This window comes from Nicotiana tabacum, chromosome 23 (genome assembly GCF_000715075.1).
Source record: "Nicotiana tabacum cultivar K326 chromosome 23, ASM71507v2, whole genome shotgun sequence".
Classification (NCBI taxonomy): Eukaryota; Viridiplantae; Streptophyta; class Magnoliopsida; order Solanales; family Solanaceae; genus Nicotiana; species Nicotiana tabacum.
The window spans coordinates 83,409,845-83,432,437 of record NC_134102.1 but is presented as its reverse complement, the minus strand read 5'-3'; the positions used below and the strand labels follow the sequence as shown (position 1 = coordinate 83,432,437).

The 22,593-nt window shown below is 38.3% G+C and overlaps 1 long non-coding RNA gene across 2 annotated transcripts; it reads right to left on the bottom strand.

Annotated features, from left to right (window-relative positions):
• Window positions 1-18,677: 18,677 nt before the first annotated feature.
• On the bottom strand, window positions 18,678-22,129 carry LOC107821827 (uncharacterized). 2 transcript variants are annotated; one of them, XR_001656251.2, is made up of 3 exons: window positions 21,987-22,129; window positions 21,590-21,768; window positions 18,678-19,669 (listed from the first exon to the last, which is right to left on the bottom strand). It is a non-coding gene; the product is annotated as an uncharacterized LOC107821827 (long non-coding RNA). The 2 variants fall into 2 exon arrangements; XR_012706226.1 differs by having other exon boundaries at window positions 21,590-21,642.
• Window positions 22,130-22,593: the final 464 nt, after the last annotated feature.

Sequence of the window (22,593 nt, the reverse complement as noted above, 5' to 3'; positions counted from 1 at the left end):
TTTTTGTATTTTATCATATTGTTTGCTACCTCATTCATAAAATTTCCTTTCCATTTTGCATCTAATATTGTTGATCACGCTTAAAAATAGGAAAAAAGATCTTTGTGTGTGATTCTTGGAAAGAAAGAATTTTTATTTATTTGGGTCTTCAATTTTTGTATGTGATTGGCTAGTTTTGGTAAGGCTATGCTTAATGACTAGAAGTTAGTAAGTTGGAATTTATTTGCGATATTTCTGTAACATACATGTCTAAATAAATAAATTAATAGCATGTTTAAGTTTTTTCTTCTTTTCCTTTTTTGTGGTTGAATGCAAGAGCTATTGATAAGCAGCGTAGAAAGAAAATAAACTACGTAATAGGAAGAGGTAACATGTACTAGCCTCCTTCTTATATATTATTATGAATCGTGTGACTATCTACTGGGTTGGTGTTTACCCGTAAAACAGTACAATTGAATTTATACGTGGTTTCTAGACAAGTAAACTAATTTGATCTTGAAATAATATAATAATCGAAGAAATACACGGTACTTAGCCTTGGAATGTAAATAAAATAGCAAAGATAGTGATTCTGTGAACGCGGTCTCCGAACGCAGCAATGATGGAATCAAAAAGCCAAAGAGTGAAATTGTATAAAGTTTTATATAAAATATAATATATGTTCTTGCCAAAGATTTTGTCTCCCTTTACAATGGTAACTGAGATCACAATTTATAGCTATGCCTAGGGAAAAAGGTTCTAGGATCATGCCCTCCTTTAATGCCAATTATGAGGGTCATTGATTGAGATGTAACGTTGAGTATAAATGCCAAATTCTCTGTAACGGACTTTCGCTCTTAATCCTGTAGATATTCCTTAGTAAATGCCACCGGGCGCAGAGCATTTAATACACTTTTATGAACGTTATCTATTCCGGTGACAAGCACAGTGATTGCGTTCGGTCCTCAACCATCCCATCTTGGATTACACGTGTCCTCCTTTTAGTCAGCCACGTATCATATCATATTTCACCATATACAGATAGTCCCCCTACTTTTCGGTGACATAACTTCGTGTTAACGGGAAGTTGATAGAAATACCTTTTTGGCGGGAATTACTATAACTCCCTCTGAAGGTCTCTCACAGTTGATTAGACGCACATCTTTCCACATTTAATGCCCCGAACACGCGTCATCTCATGATTCAGCACAACTTTTATCGATTATCGAGGTAATCACGACCATGAATTTAGCCGCCAGAATTTTGCTTACACGCAACTTTCTTTTTCCTTTACGCTTCACAATTGTTTAAGTTTCTGATTTGCATTTTTTCATCCTTTTCCTAATTTTCTTCAAACACAAACTCTTTACCTTCTTCTTTTCCAATGGCTTCTTCTTCCAAACGTGGTGGTTCTTCAGAGAATAAGAACAAAAAAGAGGACTCCATTCCTCCAACAGTGGATCCCATCATCCCAAGGAGGCTTAGTACTTTGAAGGATTTTGACCTGGTACATGGCCTGTTAGTAGGTACCCTTCTTCCATTCGTCCTTTCAATATCCCTGCTGTGAAGGAGGACTGTCGCTGCAATGAGTTGGAAATCATTTCTCCTGATCTATCGGAGCAAGTGACCCTACCCAAGGAAGGTTTTACATACCTTTTCACGTATCCTTTTACTTTGGGTGCATTTTTTTTGAGCGAAGAGCTTGATTTCGTGATTGCAGAGTTTTGCCTTTGCTACCAGGTATGTTTGGCATATGTAAGTCCTTCAGTATGGAGGACGATCGCCTGCCTTTGACGCTTGTGCCAAGAAACTGGGAGGAGCTAACCTTAGCTCATGTGATGAATCTCTATTCCCCCAAAATCTTCCGCGGGGGAATGATAAACCTTTGCAAGCGTGGCCACCATGCTTTGTTGTCTAGCATGGATAATGACAACGACCATGGGTGGATGGAGTGGTTCGTTGCAGTTGCCACCAACGACATCATTCCAATAATAGCTTCATCCTTTCCGGTTACTTGGAACCGCACTCGTAAGTTCTTTGTATAATATTCCTCTTACTAGATATTCTTCTATGGCCGTATCATCGCTTTACCCTTCGCATATTTCAGCAAATCGATAGCTCCCATCGATGGTGGAAAGTTTGAATCAGTGGGTTCAGAAGATTTTGGACGTCACAACGCCCGAAACTTATTCGTGGAAAGAACTAGCCCTTAAATACGGGTGGAAAGCCAAAAATCATGGTAACTCTAATTTAACTTGCTTCCATTTTTGTATATAAAGAACTTGGTTGAACTCTTCTGACTTTTTTTAAGGAATTAGGTCTACCTGCGGGCTCTGTTGTTGTCCCCGAGGAGGACGTTCTGGCTGATCCTGCTGATGCAGCGAGACTGCTTCAGGAAGCACTTACTCGAACAGGTATCTACGGGCTTGTTTCAGGTGAAAATATTTCTTTACGGAGTCCCCGGTCGGAGGATAAACAAACAACGAAAAGATGTTTCTCCGTGGCCGGGGAAAAGAATAAAAGGGCAAAGGTTGATGCCCCTGAATCATCTCTAGTAGAGATGATGACTGGTCCTCCTTCTAGGACGGTCGTAGACACTGTGATGATTGATGATGATGAAGAAGTTATTGATGAGGGAGCTTCTTTACACAGAAGGCGGCGATACTCATCATCTCAACAGGATGCTCAATCTGTTGAGATAGTTACACCAACTAAAGACGATGTCTCGGCACTCTAGGGAGAGTACCGGGTGCAACCTGCTATCACAACCGGTGGAGCTTGCTAATTACCTGAAACCTTTGGTTTCAGAAAATGATTGGGAAAAGATTCAGACACTCTCGGGTGAGTGATTTTTGAATAATGCTATGCATAACGCCACGACGGTATGTTCCTTCTTTTCTATATTATTTTTTCTAATTTTGAACGAATGTATTCTAATTTTTTCCTCTTTTTATTTTATAGGCCAACTTTCTTGCCTCTAAGGGCCTTCAAAGGTTGATTCGTGAGAAGGAAGAACTTACTTCTGAATGGGATCAACTTTTGCTGGAACGGGACCAGACTGTTCTGTAAGGCCCCGTAAAATTTTTCCTAAAAACCCGGATTTCCGTGATGCCAAAGTAGGCGTAGAGATTAATAATAGTGAACAATGCGCTGGGAGTTGAAGGAAAATATTGGGCATAAGTACGCATTTCTGCGACCCATTCTGCGGCCGCAGAACCACTCTGCGGATCGCAGACTGGTCGCAGAGTGGGGCATTTTTTATGCCCAATTCGCGGCCATTATGTGACCGTTTCTTGTCGCATATCCCGCCTTGGGATTTTTCGAATGGAGGTTCTGCGATGCACTATACGATCGCAGAACCATTCTGCGGTGCACTATGCGACTGCAGAACCGTTCTGCAATGCATTATGCGACTGCATAACAGGTCTGCGGGCTGCATAGTGACCGCATACCAGGTCAGTTTCTTTCCAGCTCTGGCACCCATTTTCACAATCATTTTGTGGACCGCATAACCATTATACGTTCGCATATGCGACCGCAGAACCCGTTCTGGAGCTTCATTTTTGGGATTTTTAAACCCGACCCAATTCCGTTAAAACACACCCCATAGACCCAATTCTGATATTTTTAGAGTGAGAGAGAGGGTCCTAGAGGGAGGAAGTGATCTTCATCACATTGCTCTTCAATTCTCACTTAAAATCTTGAAGATTATCAAGAGAGGAACCTAGGTCTTCTTCCTAAGAGGTAAGATTCTATCACCCAAACTCATAATTTCAAAATGTAACTAGAATGGGCCATTAGTAAGGTAATTCATGGGGATGGGAGTGTTTACCTTGCATGCATGTATCCTTGTAGTATGTGGGAAGATTGTGAGCTAAAAATGATAGAGAATAGGTTGGGAAATGATGTAATCTTCCACAAAAGGGGCCTTAAAATATTGATGCACACCTAATGTTTGATAATATGCTCAAATGAGCTAAAACCATGTTAATCTTCCTAATTTTGATTCAATTTTGTTATATTGCTAAAATAGATTGAAGTTGCTAATAGTCCGGAATATCTTAGAGTTTTAAGAGGCTCAATGAAGGTATGTTGGCTAAACCCCCTTCTTATTAGGATCGAACCCCACGATGTTCATGTAATTGGAGTAAGCCCTTGATCATTATAGAATTGGCGATTTCTATTGTGGTTGTGTTAAAGGATGTAAGTTCAATATTTATTCTAAATGCTCCATCGTGATATCTTGTTATTTGAGGATGCTTTCAAAATGTGGAATATGTGCTATCAATGTTAAGACTTCATGTCAAGATCAAAATAAAGGTTGTTATGCCAATTATCTGAAAAACCTCTATGTGTCTGAGACTCCCAAATTGCTCATATGTGAATTTAACGTCTTGAATGAGAAGCCTTTTGTTGTTGATAATAATAATATTGGAATGTGGAAAAAAGAACTTGAATTATGAAATACGGCCTAGCACCAAGAATAACTTTATAATTGGGGCCACTCGTGCCATTGTATTGAAAGTATGGAAAAGAAATATGAATTGAGATGACTCATTGAATATGGGTGATGTTTCAAATGAGATGGCCTAGCCGACCGGGCTGAGATCGGACTCCGTGTAAGAACACGGTGGTATTGTGGATGAAATTGTGAAAATAGTTTATGTCTCAAATAAGATGGCCTAGCTGATCGGGCCATTATCGGACGCCATGCCACACACATGGTGGCACTGTGCTGGAAATTATAATAAAATTATGGTAATGTCTCAAATGAGATGGCCTAGACGATCGGTCCGAGATCAGACTCCGCATAAAAATATGGAGGTACTGTGAATGGTGGAATATCGGTACTAAAGGTCACCCAACCTAACAATATGGAAATTGTCTTGAAAACGTATATGATCCTTAACTTATTGTTTTTACTATTATTTGAAGCCCTTATTGAATTCTTGACTGTTCCTCTTGTACTATTATTCATTCTATTGAGTTGGTATTTAGATTCACATACTAGTGCTATTTGACAGTACTGACGTCCCTTTTGTCAGGGGCTGCATCTTTAAATGGATGCAGGTGGTTACGCAGCAGACAATATTGATCACATATAGTGCTGCATCCTCTTCTCAGTAGACTCGGTGAGCCTCATTTTATTCTGGGGGTCATGTATTGTACCTTTTGTTTATATTATGGTCACTTTTTGAGGTATAGCCAGGGCCTTTTTGCCGGCACCATCCTTACTCTCTTTTGTATCTTTAGAGGATCCGTAGACACTATGTGGGTTATACATGGGTGTTGGGAATGTTAAACAAATTATGTTGGGTTTGATCACTTGTTCCCCTTGAACTATAAGAAATGTGTATTTTGAGACTTAAAGGCGCAATGACTAATGAAATGATTTAGGGTTATATGAATGAGATTCCTACTGTATAATTAATGAAATCACGTCTTTTCTTGATCATGGGTTAGTTGGCTAGAAAGTATCTAACATGCTTGCTCGGCCGGGGTTCACTTGGCTGAGCACCGGTCGCGCTTCCCGAGGTTGGGGCGTGACATGTTCTTCGCCTCTCGGAGCTGGAAACTAGAGCTACTGAGGTCGCTGTTTTGGAGGCTTGTTTGCAGAAAAGCGAGCAAGAAATGGTAACCCTCAGCCAAGAAATTGGGCCGCTGAGGGTTAATTTTGATGAGGCCAAGGCCAAATGGGCAGAATTCCAAAATGTCATTCTTGCTGCAACCGACAGTGAGGCTGCCTCCGCTGAAAGAGTGATTAAGTTGGAGGCAGCCTTGAACTCCAAAAGTGAAGAGCTTGCTGTTATGGAGGCGAAACATGCCCAACTAAAAGAGAAGTACAGGAAAACTATCGAGCATAATAGGCTCTTTAGTTCAATTGTCCGCGAGCTTGACATCAGCCTCAAATATGCTAGATCCACCCGGGAAAACCTTTCCGTCGAGGTTATTCAACTAAAAGAAGAACTTGAGTGCCGAGCGGCTTCCCGCATTGTTGAATAAACTTATTCCATGTATAGCATGAGGAAGAAAACCTTGGAAGAGGCCAAAGCTGGTATCATTGATGTTGATGTTGATATTGCTAAGGCCTGAGAGCTTGAGTTGGCTGCAAACAATAGACTCTCGGCACAGTCTGATGCTCCAGGTTCTTCTGATTCCGAATCCGAGTTTTCGAAAACTGAAGAAGGATCAGAAGGCGATGAGGCCGAAGAACAAACTAGGGAAAGCGTTGAGCCATCAACGGAACCACCTACTTTTCCCAGCAATATGGATATTTCTCTTTCTCCTGATTTCGGAGGCACTGAAGTTTAGCTTTTTCTTTTCCCATTTTGCACTTGTAACGTTTTGGCCCGTTCTTGTAAATAAAGGCATATTTTCTTCTTTTTGTTCAAGTGTCGTTTGAGTCTTACTTTCGTTTTAATATCCATGCAAGCCTTTAAATTTTACATTTGCTCAAGTATTCTGCGTATGTTGTTCAATTTGTGCTTTACTATATGTAGTCTCGGATGCCTTTTCTTCGAAGCACTTTGGTTCTGAGTATTATGCCTTTTACGTGAGGGTTTTTATGAATATTTGCGCAAGTTTCCTTTTTACATGAGGGTTTTTATGAATATTTGCACAAGTTTTCCTTTTGCGTCCTTTTCATATGTGGCTTCGAGTGTATTTTTTCTCGATGGCATTTTGGATTCCGGGCATTGATTCTTCCTGAACCCACCCTTTAACGTGAGAGTTTTTATAAGAGAGGGCCCTCTTATGTTTATGGTGCTCTTGAAGAGGACGTCTCATGTTCATTACGGCACTAACATTTGAAGTACTTGTTTAACTTTCAAATGACAAAGTTAGTTCATCGTTCAGACAAGAAACAACATAAAAGCAAAAGAATTTCATTTTATTCCTTCTATTTTCAGAAATTACATAAGCATTTTGCTATGCAGAAAAGAAATTGCCATTACTTGTGGCTATCTTGTACAACTTGTTTCTACAGGGCTGGTTGCCCAGTCCCCGATCCCGATGATGCATTTTATTTCTAGATTTTCATTCCCGGTTGACATGGCAGTCATTTTTGACGTATCCTCATATCATACCCCCCCCTAGTGTTTGAATGCGAAGAATGTGAATTGCAACACTAGAAGTCTTGTATCTTCGAAGGTCACACCAATGAATTGCTAGATAATCCTTCACTCGGTAACATATATTGTTTCCCCTTAGGAATCCATGCTATCGAGCAAAAGAATACCTAAGAGTCCTCTGGAGGTTTGTGCCCGTGAACGATCGGGTAACCTCTGTTCGGTAGCAAACTTAACTTCCCGATGGGAATTTGCTATCGAACCAAAGATTAGCTAATCGTCCCCGAGTGGAAGCTTGTTCGTTTGAATTGCTATAAAAGGTTTTATTGCTGCTGTCTTCGTAGTATGCTTTCTTTCGTTGCCTCGTTAAAAACCTTGCTAGAAAAACAGAATTGGGACAAAAACTGAACGAAGGGAAAAAGAGTGCAGCACATATTTTCTATTTGAGTATTATTCATCAGCAATAATATCTTTTGAGGTGTGCCACGTTCCAGTTGCTAGGCAAATTGTCTCCATTCTGGTTCTCCAACTAGTTGGAGAACCTTTCCCAGTGACACCTAAAATCCGGTAAGGGCCTTCCCACGTTGCACCTAGCTTTCCCGTGTTGAGCTCCTGAGTATTTTGTGTTACTTTTCTTAGAACAAAGTCTCCAACTTTGAAAAAATAGAATTTGGCTCTCCGATTGTAATATCGCTCCATCCTCTACTTTTGAGCTACCATTCTTACATGTGCCAAGTACCTGCATCCCTCGAGAAGTTCCAAGTTGATTAGCATTGCTTCGTCTTTTGATTCTTTGTTTGTCTGATAATATCTCAAACTGGGTTCGCCCACTTCAACCAGGATTAGGGCTTCAGCACCGTACACAAGGGAAAAAAGAGTTTCTCATGTACTTGATTTGGCTGTTGTTCGGTAGGCCCAGAGGACTCCGGGCAACTCTTCAGGTCATTTGCCTTTTGCTGCTTCCAACCTTTTCTTGAGGTTTTGAATGATCACTTTGTTTGTTTATTCTGCTTGACCGTTTGTACTCAGATGATAAGGTGAAGATGTGATTCTCTTTATTTTCAGGTCTTCGAAGAACTTTGTAACTTTTGCACCGATAAACTGTGGTTCATTATCGCATGCTATCTCTTTTGGTATTCCGAACCTGCAAATTATATTTTCCCACAGGAAATAAACCACTTCACGTTCTCCGATTTTCTTATAAGAACCTCCTTTTACCCATTTAGAAAAATAATCAGTCAAAATTAAAAGAAACCTTACCTTTCCGGGAGCCGGTGGAAGCGGTCCGATGATTTTCATCCCCCATTTCATGAATGGCAATGGGGACAGAACCAAATGTAAGGGTTCTGCCGGTTGATGTACTAGTGATGCATAGCATTGGCACTTATCACATTTACATACGAAAGCTTTGGCGTCTTGTTCCATTCGAGGCCAGTAATATCCTACCCGTACCAATTTCAGCACCAAAGACTTTGCGCCTAAGTGATTGCTGCATATCCCTTCGTGGATTTCTCTCATGACATAGTCAGCCTCTGACGCTCCTAAACACCGGGCCTTGGAAAGATTTTCTATACAATTGGCCTTTCCTGATTCTATATCGTGCAGCTTTGGTGTGTAATGCCCGTGATGCTTTGGGATCATCAGGCATCTTTCCGTGCTCGAGGTAGTTGATTATTTCGTTCCTCCAGTCCCAGACTAGACTAGCTAAATGCACCTCGTAGTAATCATCCGTATCAAGGACTGAGCTTATCAGTTGTACCACCATTATGGACTCCGATCCTTTTATTTTCGTCGACGAACCTAAGTTTGCTAATGCATCCCCTTCTGCATTATCCTCTCTCGGGATATGAGTTATTAACCACTCACGGAATCATGCCAAAAGAGCTTGGACCTTTACCACGTTCTTCTTTGGTATCAAAGATCCCGTAAACCTGATTTACCATCAGATGTGAGTCACATTTGATTTCTATAACCTCTGAATCAAGTCCCCGAATCAATTCGAGCCTTGCAATCAAAGCCTCATACTCTGCTTCATTGTTAGTTAAAGGGATTATACTGATGGCTTGCCTTAAGGTTTCCCCCGAAGGCGTGATTAAAACTATTCCGAGACCGGTCCCTTTTACGTTCGAGTCTCCGTCCGTAAATAAGGTCCAAACCCCCGATTCCTTTTCGACACCATTACTGCCTCCTTGGTTTCCAGAGGTAGAAGTCCTGGACTAAAATCGGCCACGAAGTCAGCCAAGACTTGTGACTTAATTGCAGTCCTCGGTTTATATTCTATGTCGAATTCACTCATTTCGACGGCCCAATTGGCCAATCTGACCAAAAGTTCGGGTTTATGAAGGATGTTCCGTAAAGGAAAAGTAGTCACCACAGCTATTGGGTGGCATTGGAAATAGGTCCCAACTTTCGAGCGGTGACTACGAGAGCTAAGGCCAGTTTTTCCAAATATGGGTAGCGAGTTTCTGCTGCAGTTAAAATTTTGCTAACGTAATAAATAGAAAACTCTGTACCTTCGTCCTCCCGGACTAAAACCGCACTTACCGCAACTTCTGAAACAGTGAGGTAGACTAGAAATGTTTCGCCTTCTTTTGGTTTTGAGAGCAATGGAGGGCTTGATAAGTACTTCTTCAGGTCTCTCAAAGCCTGCTGGCACTCCGGCGTCCATTCAAAATTGTTCTTCTTTTTTAGCAATGTAAAGAAGCGATGACATTTTTTCGACTACCGGGAAATGAACCTGCTCAAAGCTGCTAACCTTCCTATGAGTCTTTGGACTTCCTTCAAGTTTGATAATTGATCCGGGATATCGTCTATGGCCTTGATTTGTTGGGGTTTACTTCAATTCCCCTTTATGAGACCAGAAACCCCAGGAACTTATCGGAGCTGCCCCGAACGCGCACTTCTCGGGATTAAGTTTCATGTTATGCTTCCTCAGGATATCGAATGTTTCTTGCAAATGCTTAAGGTGGTCACCTGCATTCAAAGACTTAACGAGCATATGGTCTATATAAACTTCCATGGTTTTTACTATTTACTTTTCAAACATCTTATTTACGAGTTGTTGATAAGTGGCTCCGACGTTTTTCAACCCGAAAGGCATTACATTGTAACAATACTGAAATTTGTTATAAATGAAGTATTTTCCTGATCTTCCGGGTTCATCTTAATTTGGTTGTACCTAGAATATGCATCAAGCAACTCATCAGTTCGTGCCCGGCTGGCATCAATCATTTGATCAATATTTGGCAGTTGAAACGAATCTTTCGGGCACGCCTTATTAAGATCTTTATAGTCTACACACATATGGAATTTATTGTTCTTTTTAGGAACTACTACTATATTGGCTAGCCAGTCTGGATATCTTACCTCTCTGACCGAACCGATTTTAAGCAAGTGAGTTACCTCTTTTTGATGAATTTATTCCTAACCTCGGCAATATGGCTTTTCTTTTGCCGTACCGGTGGTACGTTGGGATCCAAACTCAGATTGTGCACGAATATTTCCAGCAGGATACATGTCATATCCTCGTGCGACCATGCAAAAAAATCAACGTTAATTTTAAGGAATTCAATAAAACCATACCTGAGCTCGGGATGCAGTCCTGTCCCCAAGTGAAATTTTCTTTCTAAGAATTCTTCAAACAATGCCACTTGCTCTAGTTCTTCTGCCGTGGATTTCGTTGCGTCTGCTTCTTTCGAAACTTGGAAATATCTCGGCACCTAATATTGTTCTAACGATTCTGCCCCTGGAATAACCTCTTCCAACTTGGAAGTAGGCTCCGGTTCCTGTAATTGCTATGACGTGCGCTCCTTCCCTTTGCTACTAGAAACTGAGAATGCATTCATCTCCCTTTCTGCCGGTTGGTCACTTCTTATCTGCTTGATTCCTTCGGGCGTCGGAAACTTCAGCAATTGGTGATACGTCTAAGGTACAACTTTCATCTCGTGTAACCATGGCCTTCCTAAGATGATGTTGTATCCCATATCACCATCCACTACTTTGAAGAGAGTTGTTTTCATTACTCCTTCAATATTCGTGAGCAGCAAGACCTCTCCCCGGGTCATCACGCTCGCAAGGTTGAATCCAGCGAGGAATTTTGTCGCCAGAATAATGCTTCCGGTGAGTTTAGCTTGTTCCAATACTCTCCATTGTATGATATTAGCCGAACATCCTGGATCCACTAGAACACGCTTAATTTTAAAATTTAACACATTTAAAGAGATTACCAGTGCGCCGTTGTATGGTAACAACAATCTGTCTGTGTCTTCCTCTGTGAAAGTGATATCATCCTCCCGGAGTCCTTTGCTGTGAGTTATCGATATTTTAGTCTTCTTTGCCACCGAAAAGGTGACCCCATTAATTTCGTTCCCCCCAAAGATCATGTTGATCATTTGGCGTGGGGTTTCTTCTCCTGCTTTCGAGGATTCCATGTTGTCTCTGTTGCGACCGTAATTGTTTTTAGCTCTATCACTCAAGAATTCTCGGAGATGACCACTCTTTAATAGTGTTTCCACTTCCTTCCGAAGATGTCGGTAAACCCCTATCCGGTGACCGTTCATCCCGTGGTATTCACACCATAAATTGGGATCCCTCTAGCTGGAATCGGACCTTATAGGTCTCGGGAATCGTGCTTCTTTAATGTTCCTCATGGATGACACTAGTTCCACTACACTGATGTTGAAGTTATATTCTGACAACCAGGGGTAAGAAAGATCTCGAGACCCCGATGTTTGTTTATCTTGAAGTGATCTATTATTTCGACCACGGTTAGTCCCTAAGTCAACGGTGAACTTGTTTGCTGCTCGGGAATTTTTGCCACAGCCTTCGGTACGCTCATAGGGCAGAAATCGACCCCTCGTAGTCCGCATATCCGTGTCGTATTCATCCTTTGATTTTTATCTATTCTTTCCCCGTCCTTTGACCGATGATGAAAAACCGACCTGGTCATCTTCGATCCTTATCTTCGACTCGTACCGGTTGTGAATATCTGCCCAGGTTGTTGCTTGAAACTCAAGCAGGCTCTCCTTCAGCTTTCGGGAAGCGTCTGAACTTCTCGGATTCAATCCTTTGGTGAATGCTTCAGTTTTCCATTCATCCGGGATGACCGGGAGCAACATTCTTTCTTTCTGGAACCGGGTGACAAACTCTCGTAATAATTCCGACTCTCCTTATGCAATTCTGAATATGTCGGCCTTCTGTGCTTGCACCTTTCTGGCCCCGACGTGAGTCTTAATGAAAGAATCCGCGAGCATCTCAAAAAAATCTATGGAATGCTCGGGCAGTAATGAATACCACGTTAGGGCTCCCCTCGTGAGTGTTTCGCCGAATTTCTTTAGCAACACAGATTCAATGTCGTGAGGATCTAGATCATTTCCTTTCACTGCTGTTGTGTAGGTGGTAATATATTCCTGTGGGTCGGAAGTTCTATCATACTTTGGAACTTCAGGCATTTTAAAACGCTTCGAGATTAGTAATGGTGCCGCACTTGGCTTGTACGGTAATTGAACATACTTCATCGAGTTCGGGCCTTTAAATACTGGTGGCGCACCCGGGATTTGATCCATGCGGGCGTTCACTTCCCTCATGAACGGTAAAAGCTCATCTTGGAATGAATCGTTCTCGTTGTTAAGACCTAATCTGCTCCCCCATCCCCATCGGAGCCGACTTCACCCCTGTGAGTGTTGTTATCGATTCTCTGTATTGTTTGGTCTGCGGGAACAACAGGAGGAATCAGATCACGCTTGTTCACATTATTCGAAGCACCTGATGGTACCTGCTTCAGTTCCGTCAAAACCTGATCCTGCCGTGTGAGATGACCTAGAATGATTGCATGTTGCTCTTGCAGGATCCTCACAACATCCGCTACTTGTTGCTCGACAGAATCATCAGGAGTTCTTTCTCGAACCTGTCGAGGGTACCGTATGTCATGCACCGGCGTGGTGTCATTTTCCTCATTGCGGGTGTCACTGATTGAGTTCTCGAAATGAGGTTAATCCCCTCGAATTTGGGGTTGTGCGCATCGTTAACAATGTTATCTGCCATTTTTTTGCGATTTATTTCTAAGACAAAAATAGTCAAAACACATTAGTAAAAGAAGCAAGGATCAATTTAATTGCACGGCTGTCTAGGCCCCACAGTGGGTGCTAAACTATTTACCCGTAAAACGGTACAGTTGAATTTATACGTGGTTTCTAGACAAGTGAACTAATTTGATCCTGGAATAATATAATAATCTAAGAAATACGCAGTACTTAGCCTTGGAATGGAAATTAAATAGCAAAGATAGTGATTCTGTGAATGCGGTCTCCAAACGCAACAATGATGTGATCAAAAAACGAGAGAGTAAAATTATATAAAGCTTTGTGTAGAATATAATATATTTTCTTGCGAGAGATTTTGTCTCCCTTCACAATGGTAACTGAGCTCACTATTTATAGTTATGCCTATGGAAAAAGGTTCTAGGATCATGCCCTCCTTTAATGCCAATTATGAGGGTCATTGATTGAGATATAACGTTGAGTATAAATGTCAAATTCTCTGTAACGGACCGTTGCTCTTAATGTTATAGAATATTCCTTAGTAAATACCACCGGGCGCAGAGGTTTTAATACACTTTTATGAACGCTATCAATTCAAATGACAAGCATAGTGGCTGCGTTCGATCCTCAACCATCCCATCTTAGATTCCACGTGTCTTCCTTTTAGTCAGCCACGTGTCATATCATATTTTACCCTATATAGTTGGTTATGTGGATTTAATTGAATTAATTATTTTTAGTTTGAACTATGAATACATATATAATAATTAATAAAAATATATACATATAATAAGATTATACTTATTATTTTAAATTCATTAACTCTATATCACGAATTCACCTATGAGGAGTGGGAACAAGCTTATACTATAAATCCAAATCTCTCTCCTTTACAGATTCTAAAGAAAAATCAGCTTGGAAGATTGCATCTTTTGTTATTTTTTTCTACCTTTTCTGGGTACCATCTTAATAGAGAAAGAATGAAAAGCTAGTTACAGACTTAGTGAACTTTGACCGGACATTCTTTTCATGATTTTCTTCAACTTGTTTTATGAGAATAGAAAAGGGTCAAAAATGTCCTTTAATTACGGGAAATAGAATTAATTTTACCTTATTTTGAATTTTATCTCAAATATGTCCTTATTATTAGTGGATTGGCTTAGATTTATTCCTTGAGTATGATAAATAGAATAAATTTACTTTCCATTTGACTTTGGTCTCAAATATGCATTTACCATGAGTGGGCTGCTTCAAATTTGCCCCCACAAAACTAACGAACTTTCAACTTCTTATTTGTACCCTTTAAAATATACTTTATTATTAAGATAGAGTGACACTATAAAACTTATAATCTTAACCCCAAAGTTTCCTTGTAAAAAGTTTTAACCAGAAAAATTACATATACCCAAATGATCAAAAGAGCCGAAAATATTTAATTGTTCATCACATTCCTGCCTTCCCCCTATTTAAATTTGTTTAGTCTACTAAATTTAACAATAATTAAACAAAACACCAATTCTAGAAAATCAATTTTTTTCATGGCAAAATAAATAATCTTCAACCCAAATAAAATTAAAATTCTTAAATCAGTGAGAAATAATTAATAATAAATGAAGAAATTACAGAGAGCTATTAAGTATACGTAACTTTGTGACAAGAGAGGGTTGCTCTAGTGGTGAGCACCCTCCACTTCCAACCAAGGGGTCGTGAGTTCGAGTCACCCCAAGAGCAAAGTGGGGAATTTCTGGAGGGAGGGAGCCGATGGTCTATCGGAAACAGTCTCTGTACCCCAGGGTAGTGGTAAAGTCTGCGTAAACATCATCCCCAGATTCCATTAGTCATGCCAGAAAGAATAAAATCCATAAAAGAATAATTTTATTTCTTTTGAGAAAAAATTATGCATATAATTATAGTTGAGTAGACAAGAAAGTATTGATCTCTACAAAGATAAAATTAAAAGAGAGAAAACTTATTAATTATCCTATGAGCAAAACAGAATATTTTGTGAATCTCTGCTTTTGATGTATTTTTGAAGAACAAATTTGGCATGTTTTTTTCTTTTCTTTTATTCTTCCTCTCATTGTTTTAGAAATAGAAGTCAAATAAAATTGACGCTTAAATAAAAGGATTGATTGAAAATAAATTCTGATAGTTTTGAGGGGCAAATATGAACTAGTTCACTCATTATAAAGGCATATTTGGGACCAAAGTCAAATTGAGGGCAAATTTATTCTTTTTTCCCATAGTTGAAGGACAAATTTGAATCATCCCACTAGTAATAAAGCCATGTTTGGAACCGATTCAAACTAACCACAAATTTACTCTATTGATAGGCATTTTTGGACCATTCCCCCTATAAGAAATTGGAGAATATAATAAAATATTGGCAATTTTTTTACGAACTTTTGTCACTTTAGCAACAGAGACAATTTTTAAAAAAAAAAAGAAAAGAAGAAGGAAAGGACAAATTTTCAAATCTTTCTGCTATAAATATTCAATATATAACCAAAAACAATTCAATTTTTTCATCATTTCAAAAGGCATCCTTTATTAGAGTAACATGTTGCATATGTTAGTCAATATTGTTGACTTCAAGTTAAAAATTGATAGTGATATTTTCCTAATAAAATTGATTACTTCGTTTCATTTATTTTCTGCCCAACCTAGCATCTAAAAATCTAGTAGGTAAAGTGAAGTCTTTTAGAACCTCTTTCTCTTTGGCCAACCGCTATGTGATATATTTTTATTAACTCAATGGTCAGTTACTCAGTTTGCTTACAAATGGTATAAGCTCCAAATTTCAATGGCGGATGTAGAGTATAATTTACTAGAACCCGTAGTTTTTGAGCAAACTTTGTATTTTTATTAAGAAATTTATTAAATATCTATAAATATTTAATTGTAAATACAATTATTATAAAATAATAATTTGAGATCAGTGTAGGAACACATAACGTCAAATATTAAATCCACTTCTGCCAAACCTATAAACATACAAAAGCTAACTCGAACTTGCGATCTCGTGCAAAAGTGAGGCTCATGCAACCTACAAATTAATATAGTCACTACATAGTTCAATGGCAGTATCTTAAGTAGATTGAAAGTATACTGATTTAATTTGATTTTTCTTCATTATTACATCGAAATAATTGTACGTTGCACATATTTTTTGTGCCTTTGCGATACTGAATGTTGTATACTTCCATTTCTTCAGAATAAACCCATGAAATCACTTAATGGACTGAAATAAATGTTCCTCTAGTTTAACAGAAATAGCGATTAAGTTATCTAGTTTTTCCAGGATTAGAAATTAATAAAACACCCCCCCAATGTAATTAAAAAAAAAATGTCATCCAACTTTGTCTAGAGGACAAAATAGAAGTTACTAAAGCCATGGTAACTCCTGATATCCTTTGATTTGTTCTTTATCTGGTGCTATTATTTCACATTCATGGCTAGTAAGATACAAAAGACTTTTGGGGACAGGCTTCATTTTGTTATTATTATTTTTTTTGTTTAAAAATACAAGGAGAGAAAAAGGGTGGTGGACATCTTAGAAGGGTATACTCCAGTTGCCTGAAACATGTGAAAATGCTTTTTCTCCTTTGCTACGCAAGGATTCTAAACCGGCCTTGCATCTTCCTTCTCCTCAATTGAGGCAGGCTTTTAAGGAGAATATTGTGAGAAAAAACTTAGATATATATTTTGCTTTAATATTGTGAGCCATTTTCATCCTCATATTTTCCAGTCAATTGGCAGGCCAATGAACAGAAAAGTCACAGGACAAGAAAATTTTCTATAGCTAAAAATTTGAAAGGAAGTTTGATTTAACAGATAAAGTTGGAGAAAAAAAGAAATTTTATCCCATGCTAATTTGTCATTTATCGTTCTCGATGGGAAAAGGTCTAAAACAGCTCCTGAACTATGCAAAATGGAGCAATATTGATCTTAGTTGTGCCCTTACCGTTACCAAATAAGTTTAAATATATCCTTGCTGTCTGTTGCAGAAATAAATGGTAAGACTCGACCGAAATGCCCTTTTATAACCGTGTTGACTAAGGGTCATCTATTAAAAAATAATTTGTCTCCAGCAAATCAGAAGCTGCCATGTGTCCAAGCTTAAAACTAAACACACCCCAAACATTATCAACTCTCTCTCTTCCTCCTCGTCCTTTTTACGCCACCACTCCTCTTTACCATCGACCGTCGCTAAAAATTCCGTCGATGCCCTTCCCATTCTTATCCTATCCCTCTATAAATCCACTAGTAAATATCAATAAACAAATATTCCCTATGTCTCATATTAATAATCGTGATTACTAAAAATAGTTATCTCAAATTATTTGTCATTTTAGAAGTTCAAGACAAAATTGAATTTTCTTTTCCTTTTTTACCCTTAATAATAATTGTTCTTGTAGATGAAGATAAATACATAAAAGAAATTTTATTTTAAGACATAAATAAAGCTATAATTGTCTAATTCCTTTCCTAATTAATATTTCTTAAGGGACGCGTAAAAGAAAAATACGACAGATAATATGAGACAGAGAGAGTAATACTAATGTTTAAAGATCATTAAATTCACATGAGAATGCACATAAAGTTGCAGATTCAAGGAGAAAGAATGCCACATTACAAGAAGCAATAAATGTGAGATATGAGATGAAGATAATTATCTGAGGGGCAACTAAGCTAAAAGAATCAAGTATAATTTCATTAGAGATTCCTATAAAGATTTATTTGATATCTAATTTATGTAAGAAACTTGTGATAATGGAGAAAGCTTTTCACAGTGGGGTAAATAACAAGGCAAGAATCAGCATAAGAAAACCAATTGGTGTCCTGGACAGATAAGAAAGTTATCTAAGCTTTTCAAGAAAATTATTGAAAATGAGAAAGATCTTGAGAGAAAATTTCTTCCGTATAATTTTTTTTTCTCATGGTACTAGGTTGATTTTATATAAGAGTATGGGTACTACCTATCTGTATGTGCTAAAATTCTATTGCTGACTTATAACAATGTGTACAAAATGTGTACAAATTATACACAAACAAAAAGAAAAAAAAAATCTAATAAAAAGCTGTCATGAGCTTGTTACGTGTTGTCTCCAGCTATGTTTGGGTTGATTTCCATCGTCTACATGTATTTGAATCAAAATTATTTTTTAGCTCCATGTATCCAGGGACAAAACAATTAGGCTTTGTATCTAATGCTGAGTTAGGAGATAACTCAGATTTCTCCATCAAATCCAATATCAAATCCAAACTTCGATCACCATAGGAGCATCAGAATTATTCTTTACACCTTTGCAATTTAGTATCACTAACACCTCCCCCTCAAGTTGCAAGGGCAGAAGACACACCCAACTTGCCCAAAAGCTCATAATGTTGCGATCCAGAGAGCAAGTTCGTGAAAACGTTTGATAATTGAGAGGTCGATGGAACAAACAAGAGAGAAATTAGGACACATATTGTGACGAATGAAATGGCAGTCGAGCTCTACATGCTTCGTTCGCTCATAAAAAATTAGATTTTTTGCTATATGAATTGCAGCTTAACTTAATGAGAAAAGTGAAATAGGAAGCATGAGTGATACTGGGAGATTAGATATATAGGAGATGTACCAACCAAGTAATCTTCACAACTACTCTTCACATTGATTTGTATTCAGCTTCAGCGGATGACAAGGAATTGAAATCTGTTTCTCAAACTTCTACGAAATTAGGGATCCCCCAAGACTAATAAAGAATTCACTCACATATCTTCACGTGTTCGGACAAGCTCCCCAATTTGAATTGCAAAAAACAAGGAGATAGGTTTTGATTCAGGGAATCAAATTCAGATGGAAAGTAAAAGAATAAAATAAAAAAATCAGACAGAAGGTCAAGGGTGAATTTTGTCTGACTTAAAATTATTTCACCGGCATCTCTCGGTATTTCCATTCCTCAGAAGAACAAGGTCTTTAATTTTAAACTATGTGTCCAAAAACATCTTTAAGTCAAGAAGCTCAATGTTGTCATTACCGGTTAAGAGAATGTCGTCCACATATACTGTCAAATAGAAGTTGGATCTTCATTCTTTTTTTAAAAATAGAGAGTAATCGTTCATTGAATGAGAATAGGCCTTGAAATTGAGTGTTGCAGTCAATCTTTTGTACCATTGACGAGATGCTTAACGAAGCCCATTGAGTGATTTTCTAAGTGTGCGTATATGATTAGGTGTTGGGGGCTGCATACCAGTTGAATACTTCATGTCGACCTCCTCATCTAAGTCTCCGTGAAGAAAAGCATTATTCATATTCAATTGAAATAGTCTCCATCCTTTCTTGACCACAATTGCTAACAAATACCTTATCGATATTATTTTGACAACTGGAGAGAAGGTTTTTTAGGAAAATCCTTTCTCTTTGAGTGTCACCTCTTATCACTAGCCTTAGCTTTTAAACTTTTAGCACTTTTGTTAGTCTTGTATTTTATTTTGTATACCCGCTTGCAAGGTAATGTTTTCTTCCTAGGAAGAAGTTCAACCACTTCCCAAATCTGATTGGAAACCAAAGCATCATATTCCTTAGCCATAGCTTCTTGCCTATCATGGTGCATAACAGAATAGGAATAAGAGTTAGTCTCGAAAATATAATAAAGCGAATTCAGAAACTTTTGGTTAGTAACAAAAAATGCAAAAAAAGAGATAGAAGGTGCTGAATGAGTGGCAGCAAAACAAGAATCAATAAGTTCTGTATAAAATACTGCATTAAGTACAAAGTCACTGGGATGAGTTGTAATCTTATGTGTTCTCTTAAATTTTCTAAATTCTTAAGAAAAAAGTGGTGTTTCTTCACCAGAAAATGATGCAAGGAATATGCTATTAGGTGGAGAGAGAACAGAGGGAGAAGAAGATCTATCTGAGTAAAAATTAGAATGATCCTGGATTTAATATTTACTTCAGGTTAACCTGACTATCCACATCAAAAGTATTATCTCGCAACTCAAAAGAGAGATCTAAATTCGAAAGAGGAATCATTGGATTCCAAGGTAGTTTAGGTGCAAAAGGGTATACAGATTCATAGAAAAATAACATCTATAGAGAAAGTGGCTTGCTTTGTTTATAGATCCATAACCTTGTACCTTTTTTTTAACTGTCACACCCCAACTTATGTGAGGCGTGGCCGGCACCCGATACCGTACTGGTCCGAGCGACTCACTCTGCAACTCTTGAATGCAGGACGTAACCCAGAATATACCTAGGCCGATATGGTTGAACTGTATCGTACTATAAGCTATCATGAAATTCAGCGCCCCAATAATTGGACGTCACTATAACGAAATATACCAAGTATGTAGGGCAGAAAATAATAGATATAAACTCGAAAACTAAAGAATATCAATAAATCAGTAGAATATTTGCTGAAAGATAAGAACAACAGTGGACTTACCATGTACTCTCGATCGGCTTACTAGATCACAATTGCTTAGACCGCTTAGTCCCTCTATCTAACTACACAACTTATACTGTCATAATACTCTGATCTATCTCTAATGACTAGATTTCTAATCTTTTACTACATCATCGTCTATTCATACAAACTGAACATAAAGTGGCTCTTACATGTAGCAAGGCAGATCATTTGTAAGGTGAACTACAACCATAAGTGTCTGGTGGAACGTACGCGTAGCTAAGCAGACCGTCCGTACGACTCACATACTCGGGTTTGGCTATGCGTGCTCCTGGCCATCCATAACGACCCTTGTTGTGCACCTATGCATTCACTAGTGACTGTTCATAGGGCACATACTTATGTATATACAACATCAAATAATATTCAACAATCAATAATTTATAAGCTAGGTACTCGTACTTATAAAAAAATAAACTTTTCCATTACTCTCTGTAAATCATGATTCGTATTTGTTAACTCATTTTCTTTAAACCGCTTCTTACGTTAATTACTCATATCCTACTTCCCTTAGATTTAGGAAGTTCATGTCTATCCTAGGATATGTACGACTATCGCATGGCCCTATTACAATCTGATTCTACAACTTATGTTACCATTTGTTGGTTAGCTTATTTGTCCAAAAATTTTAATCTACAAGGGGACTCGTGTTTAGGCAGCTTATTACCTTTCTTAAATTATATTTTACTCTCCATGATATTAGGGAGGTTATGGCTATCTTTACTTAACTATTATGATCTATTTCCAGCGATTAAGTCATTTTGTGCAAGACTTCTAGCTCGTTAAGCCGTTTATAGGTAACAATCAATCAGATATTATACTTCTTGTCTTATATAGAATACCACTTCCCCGTGCTCTACTCATTTCTAGGTAATATGCATGAAGGACAACTGCGGACTACTTTCAACTTATCTATATTAACTTCATGAACTTATAGACGGCCTTAATCTGTCGACAAAGAGCATACATAAGAACTTGCCCCCTTGAATCTCTTATAAGGGTGACATGACTAACAAACTCATGCTAAAATAAGGAAGGAAGACTTTACATACCTCAACCGTAGCTATTCTTCACAAAACCACAAGTGACTCACCAATATGCTGGTCTACAAGATGAAAGCATAGCTTTTATCAATACTAAGAACATATCGACAAACGACGAGCGGCAAACGACAAGCTTATACAAAATCGAGCAGCAGTACCCCCCCTCTTCTCTTTACTTTCCTCAAGCCCTTAACAATAGAAAAAAATACAAGAACAACATTAACCACATCATATCCAAGCCATTCCATCTATTTCTAGCCACAACATATCACAAACATGGCTTCAAAATAGTCAACTACAACACAACACTTTAAGTACGATTTCTGACCTTTATCTCATAAGTTCTTAATCAATACTTCAAAGACTTCATTAAAATCTTATACATGTAGGGGAGGGGGTACCTTACCTTGGATGCAATAAATCAGCCCCCTTATACCTTGCTTCAACTTGAAGTAATTTATCTCCAAGGAAAGAACCACTTTGATTTCTTGTAGAAATTTACTTGAATGGTAGGAGAAGGTCTTGGGAGCTTTTTAGGAGATTATGATTCAGTTTTGGTCTAAGAATGAGGTGGGGAAAGGGCTGCAGTGCTTTATAGAAAGGTGGAACTTTCCACCAACTATATGGGTCCTAACAGGGTTGTCTGTGCAGTCTCGCAAAAATATGAATATCTATCAACTGCGACATCGTATCGATGAACGGTTTAGTGTGTTAGAAACTAGACGCGTGGACTGTCAATTTGGTGTGTGGATGAAATCATAAATCCCAGTATATTGGAAGAAAAGCTCAGTGAGATTAGACCCAAATTTTGATAAACTTAAAAACTTAACTTGCAATAACTTTGCCGACTTTTGTTTTACAACTTGTTTGACTTCAAAATTTAAAATACGAATATTATATGATTTAAATACCTCATAACATGACCTTCTTATCATATTAAAAACTTCTAGTATTACCCCTAAAGTACGGGTTATAATAATCCCAATTTGCCGACATTGACGAACTTGTTTCTT